Raw genomic sequence first — 21,312 nt, 5'->3', positions numbered from 1 at the left:
GCCAAGAGGAAATCACAACCTGTTGGTTTAACCAAGCAAAACTGTCAAGGTTTAACTAAGCAAAATTGTCAAAATGGCAATTTCATATAGTTTAACTTAATATTGATTTCCTACTTGGGGGTGGGAGGAGCTTCCATAAGGCCAAAATAATGTTATATTGGGACTATATGTTACAGAAATTAAAAGCTTCAAAATATGCTGACACACAACCTGGCCTCATCATAAAAAAAGGAATGAGGTGAAAACTACATGTACATATATATGTGTGAATGTGTGTATCCAATAATTGGATACACACATTGGTCCTCAGCAGTGTTTATTAAGTGAATAGACAGGCTGCCTTTTCTTAAAGCTCATCTCCATCTCCTGTGAAGGTGTCAAGACCTTGATGACAAAACCAGAATCTGATAGCTAGTGAAATGAGTCTGGCCGCAGGAACATGCTGCCTCAAAAGCCACCAGGATCAATTCCCAGGAGTTTCCCAATTGGGATGCTATCACCTATCAATTCCCATTTCATTTTCCAAGGAATGTTTGCTCTCACCTCTGCAGGAAGTTAGTCTTGACTACTTTTACCATTTATGTACATTTTTATGTAATTTTCAGTGCCAAGTGTTTGTTTATAAGCTTTATTTTTCATGGGGTCCACCCCAATAGTCAAATTAATAGTTCACCAACATAAAGGATGGACTTTTGTTGTTGTTCATAATCTATTTAGTCACGAACAGTGTCTAAGTGCCTACTATGTGTAAGTTTCTATGGCGTGCCTCATAAGGGATACAAAGAAAAAGAGACTACTTATCCGCTCTCAGAGAGCTTACAGTATAGTAGAAGAGGCATGCCAAGAGCACAAATAAACCAAAATACAAGAATACACAGCTACCACATGACAAGTACCAACAAAAATGATAGGAAGATTCAGTTGTGGGAAAGATTATATCCTGCTGGAGAAAAAAGAAAATCAGGAACGTTTTTGTGGAAGAGATAGTTTACACTGGGACTTTAAGAATGGGTAAGTTTTAAAAACAAAACAAAACAAAACAGGGCAAGTGGGAGCTGGGTGCGGTGGCTCATGCCTGTAATCCAACACTTTGGGAGACTGAGGCAGGCAGATCACTTGAGGTCAGGAGTTCGAGACCAGCCTGGCCAACATTAGGAAACCCTGTCTCTACTAAAAAATACAAAAATTAGCCGGGTGTGGTAGCGCGCACCTGTAGTCCCAACTACTTGGGAGGCTGAGGCAGGACAATCACTTGAACACCGGAGGTAGATGTTGCAGTGAGCAAAGATGGCGCCACTGTACTCCAGCCTGGGTGACAGAGCAAGACCCTGTCTTAAAAAAAGAAAACAAAAAACAAAGAAACAAAAAAACAGGACAAGTGGGGAGGGCAATGGAGAAAACAGGTTTAAAACTTAGGTGACTGAATGAACTAGATCTACCTGTAGACACATCTGAAAAGCAATGTTGAGAAAAAAAGTTACAAAAGGATACATACATGATCCTATTTATGTAAGATTTCAAAACAAAACTGTATGTTGCCTATGAATACATATGTGGGGCTGGGCATGGTGGCTCACGCCTGTAATCCCAGCACTTTGGGAGGCCAACATGGGCAGATCACTTGAGGTCAGGAGTTCAAGACCAGCCTGGTCAATAGGGCAAAATTCCGTCTCTACTAAAAATACAAAAATTACCTGGGCACTGTGGCATGCACCTGTAATCCCAGCTGCTCAGGAGGCTGAGGCAAGAGAATCGCTTGAACCCGGAAGGCAAAGGTTGCAGTGAGCAGAGATCGTGCCACTGCACTCCAGCCTGGGTGACAGAGCAAGACTCCATCTCAAAAATAAATAAATAATAAATAAATAAATAAAGATGTGGGGGGGGGGGTAGTATAAAACATGAAGGAATGAACACATCAATTCAGGCCAGTAGTCGTTTCTTGAGAAAGAGGAAGGAGGAAAGGATGCAGGGTGGAACTTCAGCTATATCTATAACATTTAATATTTTAAAGGGAGTAAGACATCTAATAAATATGACAAAATGTTAATGTCCATCAGGTTGGGGTTGTAGACTCAAAATTGTCTGGGTTTTTCCCCTGAACTTTTCTAAATGTTTGAAATATCTCATTATGCAAAATTGTAAAATTAATAAAGGGCCAGGTGACTGGAAGAATAGAGGAGTCAACACAAAAACAGTCAGGAGCAGAATGGTTTCCCAAAACTATAAGGAGATATCTGACTTGTTCAGTTTTAGACTGAAGAGGAGCCTTCACATCCCTCAAACAGCGGCGCTTAGAACAGGGTAGAGTGGGGACTGACAAAAATGGACAAGAAGGTTTATTGCCATCTCAAATCAGATAGCAGAGCGGAGTGAAAAACCACCTTCCCACATAATTTAAATGCCAGTGTAACCAAGTTATCTCCCCTAAAACAGCCAAGAAAACTTCCAGTTGCACAGGAATTCAGATAAGTACTCACTGTAAGTAGCTATTCTGTGCCTCCTCTCTACCCACCCCTTCCCTCTCCCAAATACTCACAAACAAAAACAAAATGTACCCTTGCCCACTTGAGAAAGAATTAAGACTTGGCAGCTCTGTTAAAGTGGACAGCTTCCAAACCAAGGCCCTTCTATGGGGAAGATGCTGACAGAGCCCAGAGAAAAGAATTTAAAAACCACAACTCAGACAAGTTTTGAAGAAGGCCTATCAATGGAAGGTATCCATCCTTCCACACGTCCTTAAGTTCCAACTTCTCCCAGGGGAATCTAAGGACTTAGAGGATGCCTTCTACCCTGTTCTGTTCTCCTCCAGCAAAAGTGACTAAAACACAAAATCCAAACTCTCACTTAGCACTTTAAAACCAAACAATTTCCCTCCACAAAAATCCAATGAAAATGAAAATACAGGGAAGATGCAGAATCTGAGTATTTAATATTTTAAAGAGAGTAAGACATTTAAAACAAATATGACAAAATGTTAATGTCCATCAAATTTGGGTTGTAGGCTCAAAATTGTTTCTGTTTGGGTTTTTTCCCTGAGCTTTTCTAAATTTTGTTCACATATTCTTTTTTTTTTAGATAAATATACTTTTAATCAGTGCCCAATTTATCACAGCTTATTCAACAAGTTTCAGTGGCACAAATTAAAACTAAGTTTAAAAGAAAACAACTTAAAGGGAGCTTAGTGGCAGAGATAAAGACATGCAACAAAACAAATACCTTGACATTCTTCTACATCTGAATCACTACAGCTGAAAAATCCTAACACCTTATTCAGCCCAGTCCAGGGCACCGAATTGCCCCTCTTCCCAATGGTACTCTCAGGGAACATCTTTCTCAGTCAGACCTAGGAAAATACCTCTATTCACTTTGGACTGGTTAAAAAAAGGCGGTAGAATGGAATGACGTTAAGCCCTTCTATCTGCTAGTACAATGCAATGTGGCAGAATGACAAACACTGAAATGGGACTTGGGAGAGAAGAGAGAGGTGAACTCACCTTTATTAATCACCTAGTACATACTGAAGACTGAATTCTAGACTAAGCTATCACAGAACCACTTCTGTGATCCTGAGTAAACCTCAGGTATTCTATTTGAAAATGAATGAGGAAAACTAAGAAAGCATAGCAGTCCCTCCAGTTGTCTGATTCCATGAATCTGTAAATATGATCACTCTCAATAAATGTGTTCAGTATAATGAGGTTATTGAAAGGAATTTTGCTTTCTCCATCTCCAATCTACCCTACACACCACTGACATAATCTTTCTAGGATGTGAAACTCATTAAATGGCTCATGATATACTGCAGTATAAGATAAAGCTCCAGGCCGGGTGTGGTGGCTCACGCCTGTAATCCCAGCACTTTGGGAGGCCAAGGCGGGCGGATCGCGAGGTCAGGAGATCAAGACCATCCTGGCTAACATGGTGAAACCCCGCCTCTACTAAAAATACAAAAAATTAGCCGGGCATGGTGGCAGACACCTGTAGTCCCAGCAATCGGGAAGCTGAGGCAGAATGGCGTGAACTCGGGATGCGGAGTTTGCAGTAAGCTGAGATTGTGCCACTGCACTCCAGCCTGGGTGACAGAGCAAGACTCCGTCTCAAAAAAAAAAAAAAAAAAAAAGATAAAGCTCTGTATGATCCAGCGTTGCCTACCTCTTCAGCCTGCCCTCCATCCCATCCTCCAGCCATAATGATTAAAAGTTACCTGAAGAAGTCTGGCCTTCATTCCTTTAAGCTTTTGTTCATAGTATTTTCTCAGACTGGAATGTAATTCTTGTCATCTGTAGAGTATATCCTTAATTCATCTTTCACGACTCAGCTCAAATGCTAACTCCTCAGGGAGGCTCTTTCCAACCTCGGCGTGCCCAAGACAAAACTGACCCTTGGGCTCCCACTCTCCCTGCTACATACTTCTATCACAGCATCTATCACACTTCATTCCATCTATATATTTACATATCTGTCTCCTCCCACTAGACCCATACACTCCTCGTGGGTTCCTTGTCTCCCTTACCTCCATCTCAGTGCCTAGGACCGTGTTTACAAGATAGGAGACATGTTTAGGTTTAGACGTGTTTAGGTTTATCAGTACCATTTTCTTTGTCCTTCTGCTCTTTCCCTAAACTCTAGTCCTCAGAGAGCTTATTAATTCTCTTGGCTACAGCTACCACATCTAGGCCATGAATTGCAAAACTGCATTTCCAAACCTACCCCCATCTTTACCCCAGCTCACACCCAGGACGGCCTTCATTTGGACATTTCATTGCCACTTTAAATCCAACACATCCCAAATTATACTCACCATATTTCCCTAAAATGAGGAAAGCTTCCTAACTTCTTTATTTCAGTCAATGTCTCAGACACCCAGGCATAAAGTGTCACAGTTGTAGTTGACTCACCACCCTTCTTCATCTCCCACATCCAGCCCTCATTAATTTCCATTTTTCCTTCACGGTCTCTTTTTCACTCTTTCCTCTCCTTAGCCTATCCTCCACAACTCTAACCCGGGCCTCATCACTTCACACACCCCCAGTGTCAATCTCCATTCCCTCCAAGCCAACCTGTGTATTAGTATCATCATACTGCTATTCTATTCAAAAATCTTCTACCATTTAAAATATAAAGTTGACCAGGCACGGTGGCTCATGCCTGTCATCCCAGCACTTTGGGAAGCTAAGGTGGGTGGATCACTTGAGGTCAGGAGTTTGAGACCAGCCTGGCCAACATGGTGAAATCCTGTCTCTACTAAAAATGCAAAAATTAGCTGGGCATGGTGGTACACGCCTGTAATCCCAGCTACTCAGGAGGCTGAGGCACGAGAATCACTTGAACCCAGGAGGCGGAGGTTGCAGTCAGCCAAGATTGTGTCACTGCACTCCAGCCTGAGCTGGACAACACAGCAAGACACTGTCTCAAAAAATAAATAAATAAATATATATATATATATATGTGTGTGTGTGTGTGTGTGTGTATAAACTTATAAGCCTAGCTTTTTAACACCTTCTATAAACATAGCTCCAAACCAACCTACCCACCTTCATTTCACTACTGCTCACTGCCACTCAGGTTAGTCTCCTCACCGCCCCAAGAACATCTCAGGTAAAGTCCTGTTTCCAGGCTTTTGCTTGATCCCTTTCAGCTCCAATATGAAATGTTTTGTTATCCTCTTCATCTTCATCCCTTGTGCCTAATACACTTTTATTTATTGATTGATTTACTTATTTATTTATTTATTTATTTATTTATTTTGGAGACAGAGTCTTGCTCTGTCACCCAGGCTGGAGTGCAGTGGTGCCATCTCGGCTCTTTGCAACCTCCATCTCCTGGGTTCAAGTGATTCTCCTGCCTCAGCCTCCTGAGTAGCTGGGATTACAGGCGTGAGCCACCGTGCCTGGCCTATTTTTTTATTAAGATCTGAAATGAGTTATAATTCCTCTGTGACATAACTACCTGAGTACTCTTCTCCCCAAATACCTATGGCATGAGGTCTGCACTATGCAACTAACAATATAGTTTCACATTTTAAAATTTTGTGTGGCATACTAAGAGGCTCAGCAAGTATTCATTCCTTCTTATTCTTCTTACTCCCAACTGGACTGTAAACTCTTCAAGGACACAAAGTTGTCATTTTTCCTAATCCTCTGTAGCACCTAGCAAAGAATTAAACTCACAGTGGGTCACTACAAATAACAGTTTAGTAATTTTCTCATCTACAGCTATTTCTTAGAGGAAATAAAGGGATAAGGTATAATCCTAAAAAAAACACAGTTGAAAATAATCCCTATCTAGTTGTATAAAATAAGATTCCTGACTTTTCCACCTGATTTCTAGCTCAGAAATACTACAATCTTCCGACTCAAGAAGTTAATAATAATCCTGTGCTCGTGACATCACAGTTTGGTAATGATTATAAAGAGGTGGGGGAGGGTGACAGGGATGGAGGAAAGCAAGTCAACTGGAGAAAAAAAAAGGATGAAAGAATGGCATGTGATTTTGTTTACTTCTTAAATGTGGACATTTCTGCCCATTCCTTTTTTTTTTATTGGACATACTTTCAAACAACTTTCCTACAGGAGGAAAAGTCTGACAGATTTTCAATGAAGCTGATATCTGGAAGAGCCTCTACAAAGCACAAGTCCTTTGAGAAAGCCGGCTTAATCTTCAACAACACAACATAATGTGGTGGCATTCATCCAGATACTGTGAATGAAGGCTCATTCTGGCTGGAACACAAGCATCACCTGCCAGTCATTCTCAGACATAAGACAGACAGCCTAGGAGGCCACAATGGATCCATACAGATTTTGAAAAGAAATTGGTCTATCAACATATTCAGTGTAGTCTAGTCTTAATTATCCACAAATGGATTATTCATTTTATGGATTTCTAAGGCCAAATCTTTAATGCAACATCGACTGTTCTTCATCATCAGTGTACTCTCCCTGCCATCAGGTAATATGAGCTTAGAAATGCAAATTTATTTCAATATTAGTATGATCCCCAAAAATGAAAATAAATCTGGTTTAAAAAATAATGTATTTTCGGCCGGGCACACTGGCTCACGCCTGTAATCCCAGCACTTTGGGAGGCCGAGGCAGGCGGATCACGAGGTCAGGAGATCGAGATCATCCTGGCTAACACGGTGAAACCCCGTCTCTACTAAAAATACAAAAAATTAGCTGGGCGTGGTAGCGGGCGCCTGTAGTCCCAGCTACTCAGGAGGCTGAGGCAGGAGAATGGCATGAACCTGGGAGGCAGAGCTTGCAGTGAGCAGAGCTTGCAGTGAGCTGAGATTGCGCCACTGCCCTCCAGCCTGGGCGCAAAGTTGTCATTTTTCCTAATTCTCCATAGCACCTAGCAAAGAATTAAATTCATAGTGGGTTACAGTTTAGTAATTTTTCTTATCTAAAACTATTTCTTAGAGGAAATAAAGGGATAAGGTATAATCCTAAAAAAAACAGTTGAAAATAACCAAGAAATGTCTTTATTAAGTTCTGAATTACCTACAACAGGGCTCCCTACATTAGCAGAGACAACTGAGAGTTAAATGCACTTGAAACATAATGCTGGCCTTACTATAAGCTCTTGAGGAGAATCGGCCATAGTCTTGAGACTTGCCCACAGGTTGGTGCACTACGAGACAGGCACAAGCAGGCTCAGCATAGTGAGGTGTGTAAACACAAAAACTTCTACAAGGAATCTTATGCCTCCTGGCTGTATCCCTTCAGGCCAGGATGGTACAGAAAATAAGAGTCACAATGTACGGATGCCTGCCTGACTCCTTGTCCCTGAGTTCCTGAACCAAAGAGCTCAATATTTCTCATTAAATCCGTCCTTTGTTCAAGGACCTACAATGATTCTATTGACCCTTCTATCAACACCCAACAGAGTCTGGCTTCTGAGTCCCCTCCACCCTCTTGCCTGCTCTACCCATGACTTGCCCAACCCACATTCTCTACAGTCACTCTCATATATTCCCCCTACTCACAACTTAGTCATTCATACCATCATTGCACACTGTACATTCTATACTTTCTGTTTGGAAGATCCTTTCTTTTGTTTTATTCCCAACACAATAACTATTTCATTTACTTGAATGCTCACATTTTACAGATAAGGAAAAGAAGTTAACTTGTCCAAGGTCACATGGTAAAAAGTAGACCCAAGGTCTGAACGAAGACCCATCTAACTCAATAGCCCATACCTCTTTATGACTCACCCATAGCCTCCCAAGTCCATTTCAAAATTTACTGACTCAGAAATCTCCCCAATTTATTTCACTGATTCTTACTTTGTTACTTCAAGTCTTCTCAGCCCTTACATACTTATCAGCACGTTAAATTTGCTTTTGTCTATATGTTGTTTCCTAAATGTTAAAGCTTATAATAGTCTGCCTTGCCATATTTATATACTACGTTTCCCATCCACCCTCAACCCCAAGAGCAAAGACACATGTCTTTACATCTTTTATACCTCCCTAAAGCCTGTCACTGGAGCATGGAGACTGCTTTATCCAGAGAAGTGTTCAATCACTACTCAGCAAGGATGTCTTATTTAAAAACAAACAAACAACTCCCTTCTATTATATTAAAAAGTCAACTGAATTCAGGCATTCATGAGAAAAACTGCCCTGTATCTATCTTCCAGTTACACAAATTTTTAATTACCTGAATTTATCAGAGGCTACAAAAAAGATTCCACAGTCTGCTATTCCACAGCTCCTAAGTTCCCATAGGAAAGATACTGCTGAGGTCACATTTCAAAGCACTGTTTAAGGATTTTCCCTTTGGTGGGATGAGTGTTTAGGGTAAGGAGAGTTGCTACTCATACACACATACACATACACTATAATGGCCAGTATCTTTTAGCATGCTTAAGATACTCAGGAGCTCCAAAACTTTGACAAGTGGCACTTAGTGCCCTCATAACAATCAGAATACTTATTTTGGTTACATACATTGAATCTCAAAATTGCAAATAAAGCCTCCTGAGAGCTAGGAATAGTGGTTGACTACCAGGCAGCTCTCCACTCATTCCTAGGCTTGATCCCCACGCCCTGGAATAAAGTATGCAGTTCAACTTAGGGAGTTGCTAGATGCAGACATAAATAGAATTTACCCAGGTATCATCACTAATATTGGCACCAATCATCTCACACAGATCAAAACAATTATTGATCATCAACAGATTCTGGGAAAGGTGTATGTGGTTTTTAAAAATTAGATTTTCGTCTCCAGATTAAATCTTCTTTTAAATAGGGGTCTCAAAAGAAAGATTAAACAAATAAAGCTTTGGGAAATTCTCCAAGTTGTTGGCAACATAAGGCCACTAAAGGCCACCTAATGATTAGCATTCATTACCAGTCACCAGGCCTTATACAAGTCAGTAGATAGCCAGCTCTTGCTTTGGCAAAGTTTTACATTTTTTTCTGAGGGAGTCTTCAGTATTAAAAGCAAGGAATAAGTCAAATAAGGCAACGACAATAAAAAATTAGTTTGGCAACTATCTTCCTTCCATCTTTCCTTCTATCTTGAAAGTGTAATGTCCAAAGCAGATATCTGTTCAGTTCTAAATTATTCATGTTAACGGATAATTACTGGCAGAAAGGTGGGGATAATCAAAAATGGGGGTAAAATCGAAAAAATCTATTTTGATTTTGGAATATATGTTTTCAGCATATTTACCTTCATTATTCCTAGTATGAGCTAATATTTGCATTCATTTGCAATCTCTAAGTACATAGTAACTGGCCACTTTGTCAGGGAGGTGCTCTGAGGCAAGCTGGGTCAATAGTGGAAATTAGAACGGTCGGGTATTCAGCCTGCAGAGGAGCAACATCAAGTTCATTTATTTTACAGTTTTGTTCAGCCTTCAAAATATCAATAGACGAGCACAGCAGGTTGGTTACTAAACGTTAAAAGAACTACTTGAAAAACAATGAAGACAAAGAGTATAATTAATTCTTCATTGTTTGCACATAATGTATTTGTAAGTTATACACAGCAAATATTTAACTACCTCTGATTCTCCCTAGCCACCCAGCTTCCGTCCCTGAAGTCTTCTCCCCATCAGGAATGCAATCTCATTTAGTAGGAAGAAAATTTTCTACATGTTTTCAGAAGTTACATAGCATAGAAACTGTTTTTTAAATATTTAGGGGTTAGCAACTCTTTAGAGCCAGTCTTACCGCCACCTCTTTCTCTATTCTGTCCTTTTCCACCTTTGAAATAGATTCTGAAAGACAAAGGGATCCAGCCTCCTCAAAAATCTCCTAAATATACAGTACTAGAGGCCAAAGACTGAAAAATTAGCAGCCTGTGAATTTCTAAGCAAAGCGTTACGTAGTACGTATAAAAAGATAAGGAAAATAAAAGTCAACGTCCTGCTAATTCTAGGCTTTGCATTCATGACAAGCTGCCTGAAAAGTTTGTGGGGAACTTCTTCCATAAAATTCCACCAGTCAGTTTCTACTTTCAAATTTTTACATCTTTATTGTGCCCAGAGAAGCCACCTAGGTTAGACAGAAAGACTACCACGAGGTGGGAGAAAGAGACTCTGAGCGCTGGTCCTTGTGAGCCGACAAGCTAAAAATACGCCGGCCCAGTAAACAAATCCCATTCCATCCCGACCGGAGCCACACCGTTAACCTAGTAATTATGAGAAGAGTGAGATCACGCAGCCCCCGGCTTACTCATCACCAGCTTCTAAAGTTTCCATCGGCTCATGGCAACTTTTATTTTTTCTAAAGTTCTTAGGACTGCCCTAGAATCCGTCAACCTCCGTCTCTCTCTCTCACACACACACACACACACACAAACACACACACACCTTTTTCTCGCCTTTCCTCCATTACTGTATGCACCTTAGTTTGGCTATCAATAGAAGAATAAGCTTTTTTGCTTTTCATTTTAGTATTATACTGAGATTTTAAATGAACTTTATCCTACTGTGGGGATAATACACTGCATCTTAATCACCTTAAAACTCCACCATCCCTCCCGAAAGTCTAGCTGACAAGGGGGGACCGTCCAAACTGGCCAGCACAGCTCAGGAAGGGAGGCCGGGAGCTGGAGAGCGAGGGGTAGGAACGTAGGACGCAGGTGAAAGGGAGGAGGAAAGGTTGGGACGAAGCAAGGAGCAGTCAGAGCGAGAAAGGAGTGCCGAGGGGAGATGGCTTCGGGTGAAATAGATTCAGAAAGGAGAAAGGGGACAGTGGCGATCTGAGGAGCAGAGTTTGCAAGTCTGAGAAGCCGGGAGGGGCGGGAGCAGACGGGGGACGGTGTCAAGACGGGGGGCTCCGTTACCCTCGCGGCTCCCGGGGCAAGGCCCTAGGCCGGGGCGGAGCGCGGGGCCCGGCCGCCTCTCCTCATTCCTCGGCAGTGACCCCGGGGTCCGGCCGGCCCCTCCCCCGACGGCGATGGAGGTAGAGGCGGTGGTGGAGACTGCGACTGCAGCTGTTGCTCCGCACGGGATCTGGAGCTGGAGCCAGAAGGGACTGATCGGGACTGGCCTTCCCCAGTGGCTTTTTGCCCGCTCCGCACCCTGTCGCCACTCCGGCTCCAGCGGCTGGTTCAGGATCGGTGGCTTTCGGCTGTCCGGCCGGAAACAGGCGCCAGTTTCCGGCCGGAGCGGGTTGGTGGTGACACCCAGGCCGCCCCCGGGCCTCCTCCCGCTCCGCCCCGTCGCAGCCCCGCCTTTAGCGCCGCTCCCCAGGCTGCGGCCAGTTTGGCGCCTGCCCCGCGCGTGACCCCGTGTTTTCCCGACCCGCGTCCCTAAAGCTCCTGGTCTGGAGCATTCTTGAACAGGAGTTGGAGGAGTACGGGGTGGACTCTTAGGACTCTGGGGTAGAATCAATTGGCTACAGCCGTTGGGAAGGAGCTGAAAGGGGTGGAGTAGTTGTAGAAAGGCGAGAGAGATGAAAATACTTCAGAATGAAAAGACTGAAATTGTAGTAACTCTACACAATCATTCTGGAGTGACCGGAGGAAAATTAGCTTCTTCCAGACCAGTCTCCACCCAATTATATATTTCTCTTGTTCCTTCACTCTTGAAGTGAACATATCCTTCTCTGTAAACACTCAGTATTTGTATACTTGCATAACAGTGATACCCTGTTGATACATCTGCTTTAGACTGCTAACAGGAAAAAAAAACTTACATAGTGCGTTTGTTATGTCTTCTAGTGCGTTTGTTATGTCCTTTAAAACATTATGGCATAATTCAAACATGTATTATATCCCTGTGATGTGTATCACTGTGCTCAGTGATACAGGGGGATACAAAAATTAACAAGACATAATCCCAGACATCAAAGGTTTTACAATTTAGTAAAATACATAAAACTATATTATATGTAGCAGAACTTGTATGTGTCCTACGTGAGTGACAATGAGCTATGTCTATGAGAACATAATAAGCCATCCCTCTCACATAGTAGACCTTCCATATTTGTTGAATTAATGAATAAATATTAGGCCTGTGTGGACTGTTTCAAGAAAGAAAGGCCATTTAATAAATACCTCTTTATGACAAACACAAAACGATGCCAACCCCAGCTATACTCTAACAAAAGACATTTGAAATTTTAATTCAGATTCCTAACATTGTAGCACCTGGTCTGCATATTCAAAATAATGTTTATTGTCTAACTGTGCCCATTATGCCTATGTAAAAACAAATATTCTAGTCAACTTTTCTTTCCCCTCACTTCTTCCTCAGTTTCTAAAGGGGAGGCATGGGGCATAGACATTTTAGAATTGTCTAGCTCAGAATAGGAAACTGACACCTGAAACAGGGAAACTTCCTAGACAGCTATATCTCTTAGGGATACACCTGGGTTTACAATTGAAAATTTAGGGCTGGGCCCAAGGCTGTCCATACATACTAAAGCCAAACAAGTCAGAGTGCCTTGCATGGGGGCATATCCAAGACATACAATACAGGTTGACAAGTAAAGCCATTTGGCCTGGGCTTCAAGCATATAGGGACCACAAATTTTAGCTACCGTTTAGTGGTAAATTTAAGGAGGAGAGCAGGATGAGATTTGGTCACCTAAATTGACTCTAACTGAACTCTAACTGAACTGAACTGGAAGGGTACGGGGGTAGACGCTTGGGACTCTGGGGTAGAATCAGTTGGCTACAGCCGTTGGAAAGGAGCTGAAAGGGGTGTCATTCTAGAAAGGTGAGAGGGATGAAAATACTTTAGAATGAAAAGACTGAAATTCTAGTAACTCTACACAAGCATTCTGGAATGATTGTGACAACAATCACTGACCACACCTACCCTTTGCTAGTTAAATCTGAGATGGGAGCACAGATCTGTAGAAGAGGAGCCTCAAAATCTGAAAGTTGCCTTGTTTCACCACAGCTGTCCAGAACCAGGTTATACCCATATAAATATGTCTTTCTAATCTTAACGCCACTGCCACAGACTTAATAGAACCAGGCGTGGAGCTCAAAGGCACTCTACCCTCAATATAAGACAGACTTTTTCTTTTGGCAGTGACCATAGAAAGTCTCCAGATTTGAAAGCTGGGCCAAGTTGCTGGTCAAAGTCATTTAAGTGACCACACTTTATAGGCTTGCCTGGAAATTTAGGGGCCAGGAAGTGATGGGGTCGCAGTTGCTTTGTGCCTATTTCTTGCTCTGACCATCCATCATTCATTGTTGTTTGTGCAGTTGCTCAATGGGCTGCTTGTCTTTGGTCAGCTCAGGCTGTGTGGGTAGCAGTGTGGTCAGCTGGGCTGGGAGCCAGGCCACCTGGGTTCTGGTCCCAGCTCAACCAGTCCCTAATCCATTAAGTGACTCCCTTCCCATTCCTGTGTGTCAGTTTCTCTGCCTAGAAACTAGAGGCTTCTTCTCTAGTCATATGTAGCCATTTAGGCTGGCACTAGGTTGGATGCTCAGAGGCAGCTGTTTAATGTAGACGTTGGCAGCAGCCAGAACACAGTTGACTATTTCTTGCTGCTAGGTAGAATAGTAAGGGAAAAAAGGTAAAAGCACCAGAGAAAATCCTACCGGTGTACACAGGGCCACACACCCTCAACTGCTATTCTCTCCAAAGTTCTTTTCCACCCTAGAGATCTGTTTTTGTTTACTCATCTTAGCAATTCAAGGGCTGCTTCAAGGAGCTCCCTGAGTTTTTACATCACTTTAAGCAAGAGCAGAAAAACCAGAGCTTTGCATTTCACCAGAGAAACTAAAAAGAGAGACTATTTCAATACTGAGGCTAATGGCTAGAGTTGGGGAAAGTGTTCAGAGAAAGGTTGTAGCTAGGCAGGGAAAAAAATTATTTACGTTTATATGCTTTTGTGGTGGAAAAGAAAACCAAACTTAAATAACTTCCTTTCCACTGCCACCAATATAATTTAGACCATTGGTTCTGGGGAGTTTTTAAAAACTACATATTATACATGCCTAGGAACCTCAGACTGACGCAGAATTCTTTCTTGGAACTGAAGACCATGAATCTATATTTTTAAAAAAAATATCTAGGGCTCAACTGGGCGTGGTGGCTCACGCTTGTAATACCAGCATTTTGGGAGGCTCAGCCTCCCAAATCCCATGATCAGCAGGCGGATCCTGAGGTCAGGAGATTGAGACCATCCTGGCTAACACGATGAAACCCTGTCTCTACTAAAAATACAAAAAATTAGCCAGGCAAGGTGGCGGGCGCCTGTAGTCCCAGCTACTTGGGTGGCTGGAACAGGAGAATGGCGTGAACTCGGGAGGCGGAGCTTGCAGTGAGCCGAGATCACACCGCTGCACTCCAGCCGGGCAACAGAGCGAGACTATATATATATATATATATATGGCTCAGCCAGGCATGGTGGATCCTGCCTGAAATCCCAGCACTTTGGGAGGCCAAGGCAGAATGGCTTGAGCCCAGGAGTTTGAGACCAGCCTGGGCAATATAGGGAGATCCCATTTCTACAAAAATAAAAAAAATTAATCAGGCATGGTGGTGCACGCCTGTGGTCCCAGCTACTAGGGAGGCTAAGGTGGGAGGATCACTTGAGTCTGGGAGATCGAGGCTCAGGGAACCATGATTGCACCACTGCACTCCAGCCCTGGGTGACAGAGAGAAAATGTCTCAAAAAAAAGCTGTGTGAGGAGAAGTTTCATAATGTTAAACACATTCCTACCCTATAACCTAGTAATTCCACTCCCTAGGAATTTACCCAATAGAAATGAAATATATGTGTACACAAAAAACTTAGACGTGAATGTTCACTATAGCTTTATTCATAATAGCTCCAAACTAGAAACATTTTAAATGTTCACCAACAGAAAATTTGTTACTTATATTGTTCTTACAATGGAGTACAATTTTAAAAAACAAATGATCATTAAACACAACAATATGAATGAATCTCAGACTCATTTGTGGTGCAAAAAAAGCCATTTATGTGAAATTCAGGAACAGGTGAACATAATCTTGAAGATAAAAATCAGAACTGTGGTTACCTATTAGGGGGAGGTGAAGATCAAATAGGAAGGGACATGAGGGAACTTTCTGAGGTGATGAGAATGTTCTGTGTCTTGACAAGGATGGCTGTTACACACAGACATCAAATTGTATACTTAAGATCACTATATGTGAATATTACCTCAATTTAAAAAAAAAATCCAGGGTTTCTTGATAACATTTAAACAGGTTAAACATTTACATTTACTTGTGGGTTATTTCATTGATATTTGCTTCACCCATCAGATTCTGATGCTCCATTAGCTAAGTTTACCATTTTATGTATAGTACCTAGCATAGTATCTGACCCATGACAGTCATTTATTAAATATCTAGTAAGTGAATGAATGAATGAATGAATTGGCAGCCAGTTGGCAGTTGAAAGCATTGCTTTGGTAGACTATTATTTCATATTTAGCATCTTGTAATAGTATAGCTGAGCCTCCCTAATCCCAGGCCCTCTATCTGCTTGCACACCAGTGCTAAGATTATGGTTCCTAAATTCTTTTTTTTTTTCTTTCTCTTTTTTTTTTTTTTTTGTTTTTTTTGAGATGGAGTCTGGCTCTGTCACCCAGGCTAGAGTGCAGTGGTGCAATCTCGGCTCACTGCAACCTCCGCCTCCCAGGTTCAAGGAATTCTCGTGCCTCAGCCTCCAGAGTACCTGGGATTACAGGCACGTGACACCACGCGCAGCTAATTTTTGTATTTTTAGTAGAGATGTTGGCCAGGATGGTCTTGAACTCCTGACCTCAAGTGATCCACCTGCCTTGGCATACCAAAGTGCTGAGATTGCAAGCATGAACCACCATGCCCAGCCACTTCCTAAATTATTTCATGGATGTTTTCTCTCTTTTCAAAAACTCTAGCAAAGATGTTGGTTGCTTAACCAATGTCCATCCTTCTTCTTCCTCCATGCCTATATAACCTTGATTAGGTTCAGGTAACAAGCCTGCTGTACACGGCTTCAGGGGAGATTGGCCTCAGTAGAGGGGGTGGGGGCTGAGTGGGAGGAACACGGGTGAAACACTAATGGATCATGGGGCTCCCTTCCCCTTGCCAGTGCTTGATCTAGGCATGTGATAGAGTTCTGACCAATTCGAAATGTGAGAAAATCCGCTGGAGGCTTTTGGGAAAGACTTCTTTACTCTTACAAAGAGATGAAAAGAAAGTATAAATTATTTTCCTCTGCTGCTGAAAGTTGTTGGATTTGGAAATGTTGTGCTGGTCAGAGGCCAGACTGACATACTAAGGATGACAGAGCAAAAATATTAAAAGAATCTGGGTCTTTGGTGCCCTGCTGAATTAACCAATCCCAGAGTGGTCCAACTTGAAATTCTTGTTATATGAGATAAATGCATCTTTCTTATTTTTTGAGCCATTTCAAATTTAGTCTTTCTATTACTTGTAACCAAAATAATCTCAACTAATAAAATGTCATCAACAATACCTCAATGTCAATGGATAAACTGCAAATTCCTTAATCTCCTTTGTAAGAGGGAGCCCAGCCTGGTCTTAACTCCATTTCTACATTTGTATTCTACTTCCTTAACCACCAGTGGTGTGCTAGTAAATATTAACAACCGGTTCTCCAGGGTGAAAAAGCCCTGATTTGTAGCATTTACTAATTTTCTTTCTCTTTTCTTTTCTTTTCTTTTTTTTTTTTTTTTTTTGAGACAGAGTCTCGCTCTTGTCACCCAGGCTGGAGTTCAGTGGCACAATCCTGGCTCACTGCAACCTCTGCCTCCCGGGTTCAAGCTTCTCCTGCCTCAGCCTCCTGAGTAGCTGGGATTACAGGCACCCACCACCACGCCCGGCTAATTTTATATTTTTAGTAGACATGGGGTTTCACCGTGTTGACCAGGCTGGTCTTGAACTCCTGACCTCAGGTGATCCGCCCGCCTCGGCCTCCCAAAGTGCTGAGATTACAGGAGTGAGCCACCATGCCCAGCCCGCAGTTACTAATTTTCATGGTGCAAATATTTCTACCACTGATAATTTCATGCTACCAATGTGATGTTGCTGAACAAGGAGCTGAGAAATGTGCAGTCAGCTCTAGCAAGTCAATAAGAGACAGCTTGAGCTAACTCCAGCAAACCACCATGTAACCACCCAACTGTCTCCCTTGTCTCTAAGTTTTCTCTCTGGAGAGAGTTCAAGGCCCAATCTGTATCACCTCCTTTTAAAGTCTTCATGTTAAATCCTAAACTATAAATGTCTGTATCAGTCAACTGGAATTTAGCAATTGCCTTGAACTGTTAATTTTCACAAGTATTTGCTCATAAGTGAACCACTTAATCAATTAATGAAAAACACTTAGCAATAATAAAAATGTCAAAAGAGAGGAGTTTAGTGACACCATCTTACCTTCCTGCACTCCCTAAAGTGTTCCTAGGATTAGGCATTAGGAGAACTCCTAAGAAGAAAATTCCTGCCTCCAGGCCCTGAAATCACTGGAGGTGCTTTATTGTAAATAAGATTTATCAGCTCCCAATTATTGCAAGTAACAGTTTCCGGGAGAGCTGGGTTAAGAGATTAAAAAAGGGCAGTTGGTGAGATTGGGTGTGTTTCTAGTATGGTCCTGACAAATCCCCTGAGGATGTAAGAATGGGCTTCTAAGGCCATTACAGGCCTAGCAACAAGTAGGTAAAGAAGCCAGTTCCTTAGGCTGTGAGGAGAGCAAGTGCTACCTTACCTAATTGGAATGCAGGTCAGGTGGGTCAGCTTCATCTCCACCTCACAGGTGACACACCCCAGGTTTGGAGGAAGCATGTACTTAAGACTACCAACACTTTAGCTCAGGCAATGAGGAGAGGCCTGGGAATGGAATGACGAAGTCACTCTGCCCCTGACTAGGTCAGCACTGGGAGGGAGGCCAAACTCAGGCTACTGGAAACTGACAGAGCATTCAGGGGATAGAAGATTGACACTACATCAGGCTCTGGTTATTGCTTTGGGGCATTTACTTGACACTCTCATTAACTCCCCTTTTTTCTTTGTGACTAATGGCCCAGGTTGACCTCAGCAGGTACCACATACTAAGAACATTTCCTAAATTATAGACATGCTTTTTTTCCCCGCATCAGGGAGCTTTGGGGTTGAGTGACTATATCTAATTGGCATCTACTAGAATCTCTCACTGATGTGCCCTCCGTTTCCGTATTACTGTCCTGATCAGCACTGTGGCTGTTTCCACGTTGCTTATGGTCTATGGACGAGCCTGCAGATCATAGCAACAACTCATAGAGATGTCAATGGAAGTCATTATTTTCAGTTGGAAAAAAATTTAGAATTGAAAAGTGTCACCACTACTTAGGTAACCTTCCTAGTTTAAAAAGAGATAAAATCCTGAGGTCCAAAGAAATTAGTGAAACAAGACCAAAAACTACGAAGGGATCCATGGATACGAGTAAAGTACTCTAGAAGCACCCAAGGGAAAAATATAAGAACTGAGGCACATTTAAAAATAAAACACTGCCTATAGTAGGAAAGAGGAAGGGAAACTGAGGGGCCAAATAATGAAAACAGGCAGAAAGAGGTCCCAAGTGCTAATCAAGGATGCTGGACCTGCAACACCTTTTAAGCAGACTAGCTGCCCCCAGAAAGTGCCCTTCCACTCCTTCCCTGGGCTGCAGATCACACACAAGTGGCAGCTCTCCTCTTACTTGCCAATATATGATGCTGCATCTAGTGTCATACTGCTTGCCTCCTTATCTAGACCTTCTATATGAGCAAAAACCACTCAGCAAAATGGGAATTAACGACGATTACATGAATTCTACTGATGTGTCTAAGCACCCACTATGTGTAAAGCATGCAAAGATGCAATCATTGCCCTTAAGAAGTTTTCATGAACAAGACTAGCAGTTAGAAGTCCAAATCCTTCTCTGCTTGACATGTATCTTTCATCTTATTCAGGAAAAAAGACCAAAGGTGTAAAGGACAAGGCAGCCTGTGACTGCAAACATTCATCCCTGAAAGGAGCTGAAAGGGCTGAGTCTTTCTGCTCCCACAGCATATTCTGTTCTTGGTTTCCTGCTTCCTACAAGACTTTCCTTTTGGTCTTTAGTTTCCTCCTCCCCTCTTTCTCTATATGAATGATATCTGCAGGCCTTTTTGCAGCAAACAGCTTCTAACACTCAGCAAGACAGTATGGTGGCTACTCCTAAAATTAAAGCACAGTCTAGTGAGTTGATGTTGCTCTAGCCTATTCCTATGGAATATCCCAATGCTAGACATACACACATCTACAATAATTAGGTTACACTGTGGACACAGTTGTTACTAGTGTCCCTGCTCAGAATCTAGGTTAGCATTTTTGTTTTAAGGTCTGAATCCATTGTCAATACCTCTACATTGAATCATTATATCTATTCCTTTCTCAATTCTCATTGCTACAATCCCCTAGCTCATTACCTCTGACCTAAACTATTGTAAAGTAACTCCACAACTCTCTCTTGCCTTTCCTGTGTCTCTTCTCCATCTACTCTTCACACCCTGCCTGAAACTAAGATCTGGTCACATCATTTCCCAGCTCAAAAGCCCCCAATTGTCTTTGTTTTGTTTGTTTGTTTGTTTGTTTGGAGACAGGGTCTTGCTCTGTTGCCCAGGCTGGAGGTCAGTGGCACAATCTCAGCTCACTGCAACCTCCTCCTCCCAGGTTCAAGAGATCCTCCTGCCTCAGCCTCCTGAGTAGCTGGAATTACAGGCATGGGCACCATGCCTGGCTAATTTTTGTATTTTTAGTAGAAATGGGGTTTCACCATTTTGGCTAGGTTGGCCTCGAACTCCTGACCTCAGTGATCCACCTACCTCGCAAGTGTTGGGATTACAGGTGTGAGCCACTGGCGCCCTGGCCCAGTTGTCCTTAAAGGGAAATTTATCTACTGCCAATAATAAAAATAATAGTAAATATTATTATCTTTGTTATCAGTATGCACATGGTTGGCACAATCCATCCCTAGGGGACTAAACGATTTCAGAGAGCTCATAGATTGCTCTGGGATCACTGTGTAACTGAGAAAGAAAAACTTGTTATTTAGAACGCAACCAGGCCAGGTGCAGTGGCTCACGCCTGTAATTCCAATACTTTGGGAAGCTGAGGCAGGAAGATCACTTGAGCCTAAGAGTTCAAGACCAGCCTGGGCCATGTAGTGAGACACTGTCTCTATAAAATTTTTAAAATTAGCCAGGTATGTGCCTGCAGTCCTGGCTACTCAGGAGGCTGATGAGAGAGGATCACTTGAGCCAGGGAGTTTGAGGCTGCAGTGAACTGAGATCGCATCACTACATTCCAGCCTGGGTGATGGAGTGAAACCCTGTCTCAAAAACAAAACAACACAATCAACCCCAACTGTAGCTGCCTACTTTTAAGGTAGGTGATGTAATTCATATCAGGGAAAGAATTCTTCACACTGCCTCCTAATAGAATTGGAAGAAGGGAATGGCAGGCCAGGTGCAGTGGCTCATGCCTGTAATCCCAGCACTTTGGGAGGCTGAGGCGGGTGGATCATTTGAGGTCAGGAGTTCGAGACCAGCCTGAATAACATGGTGAAACCCTGTCTCTACTAAAAATACAAAGAATTAGCCAGACATCGTGGCGTGCACCTGTAGTCCCAGCTATTCAGGAGACTGAAGCAGGAGAATCGCTTGAACTAGGGAGGTGGAGGTTGCAGTGAGCCAAGATCGTGCCACTGCACTCCAGCCTGGGTGACAGAGCAAGACTCCATCTCAAAAAAAAAAAAAAAAAAAAAAAAAAATTAAATATCTAGGCATATGCTGTATGGGCCTCTATTTGTACCCTTGCCCCAGGCCCCACAGAGTTAGAGGTAGGCCTATTTAAAATTA

At 42.5% G+C, this 21,312-nt stretch overlaps 1 protein-coding gene across 3 annotated transcripts in view; it reads right to left on the bottom strand.

Annotated features, from left to right (window-relative positions):
• OTUD7B (OTU deubiquitinase 7B) overlaps nucleotides 1-21,312 on the bottom strand; it is a 129,873-nt gene that overhangs the window by 59,412 nt on the left and 49,149 nt on the right. Inside the window, exon 1 of one of the 3 annotated variants that reach the window (XM_054455783.2) lies at nucleotides 11,304-11,700. The exons of the other annotated variants lie outside the window; for them this stretch is intronic. The gene's annotated coding sequence lies outside the window, so the exon portion shown is untranslated. Of the gene's footprint in view, nucleotides 1-11,303; nucleotides 11,701-21,312 lie in introns of those variants that run through there. 3 annotated transcript variants of the gene reach the window in all.

The sequence above is a fragment of the Pongo pygmaeus genome, chromosome 1 (genome assembly GCF_028885625.2).
Source record: "Pongo pygmaeus isolate AG05252 chromosome 1, NHGRI_mPonPyg2-v2.0_pri, whole genome shotgun sequence".
NCBI lineage: Eukaryota > Metazoa > Chordata > Mammalia > Primates > Hominidae > Pongo > Pongo pygmaeus.
The sequence above is the reverse complement of the archived record's forward strand: the minus strand, read 5'-3'. Positions and strand labels throughout refer to the sequence as shown.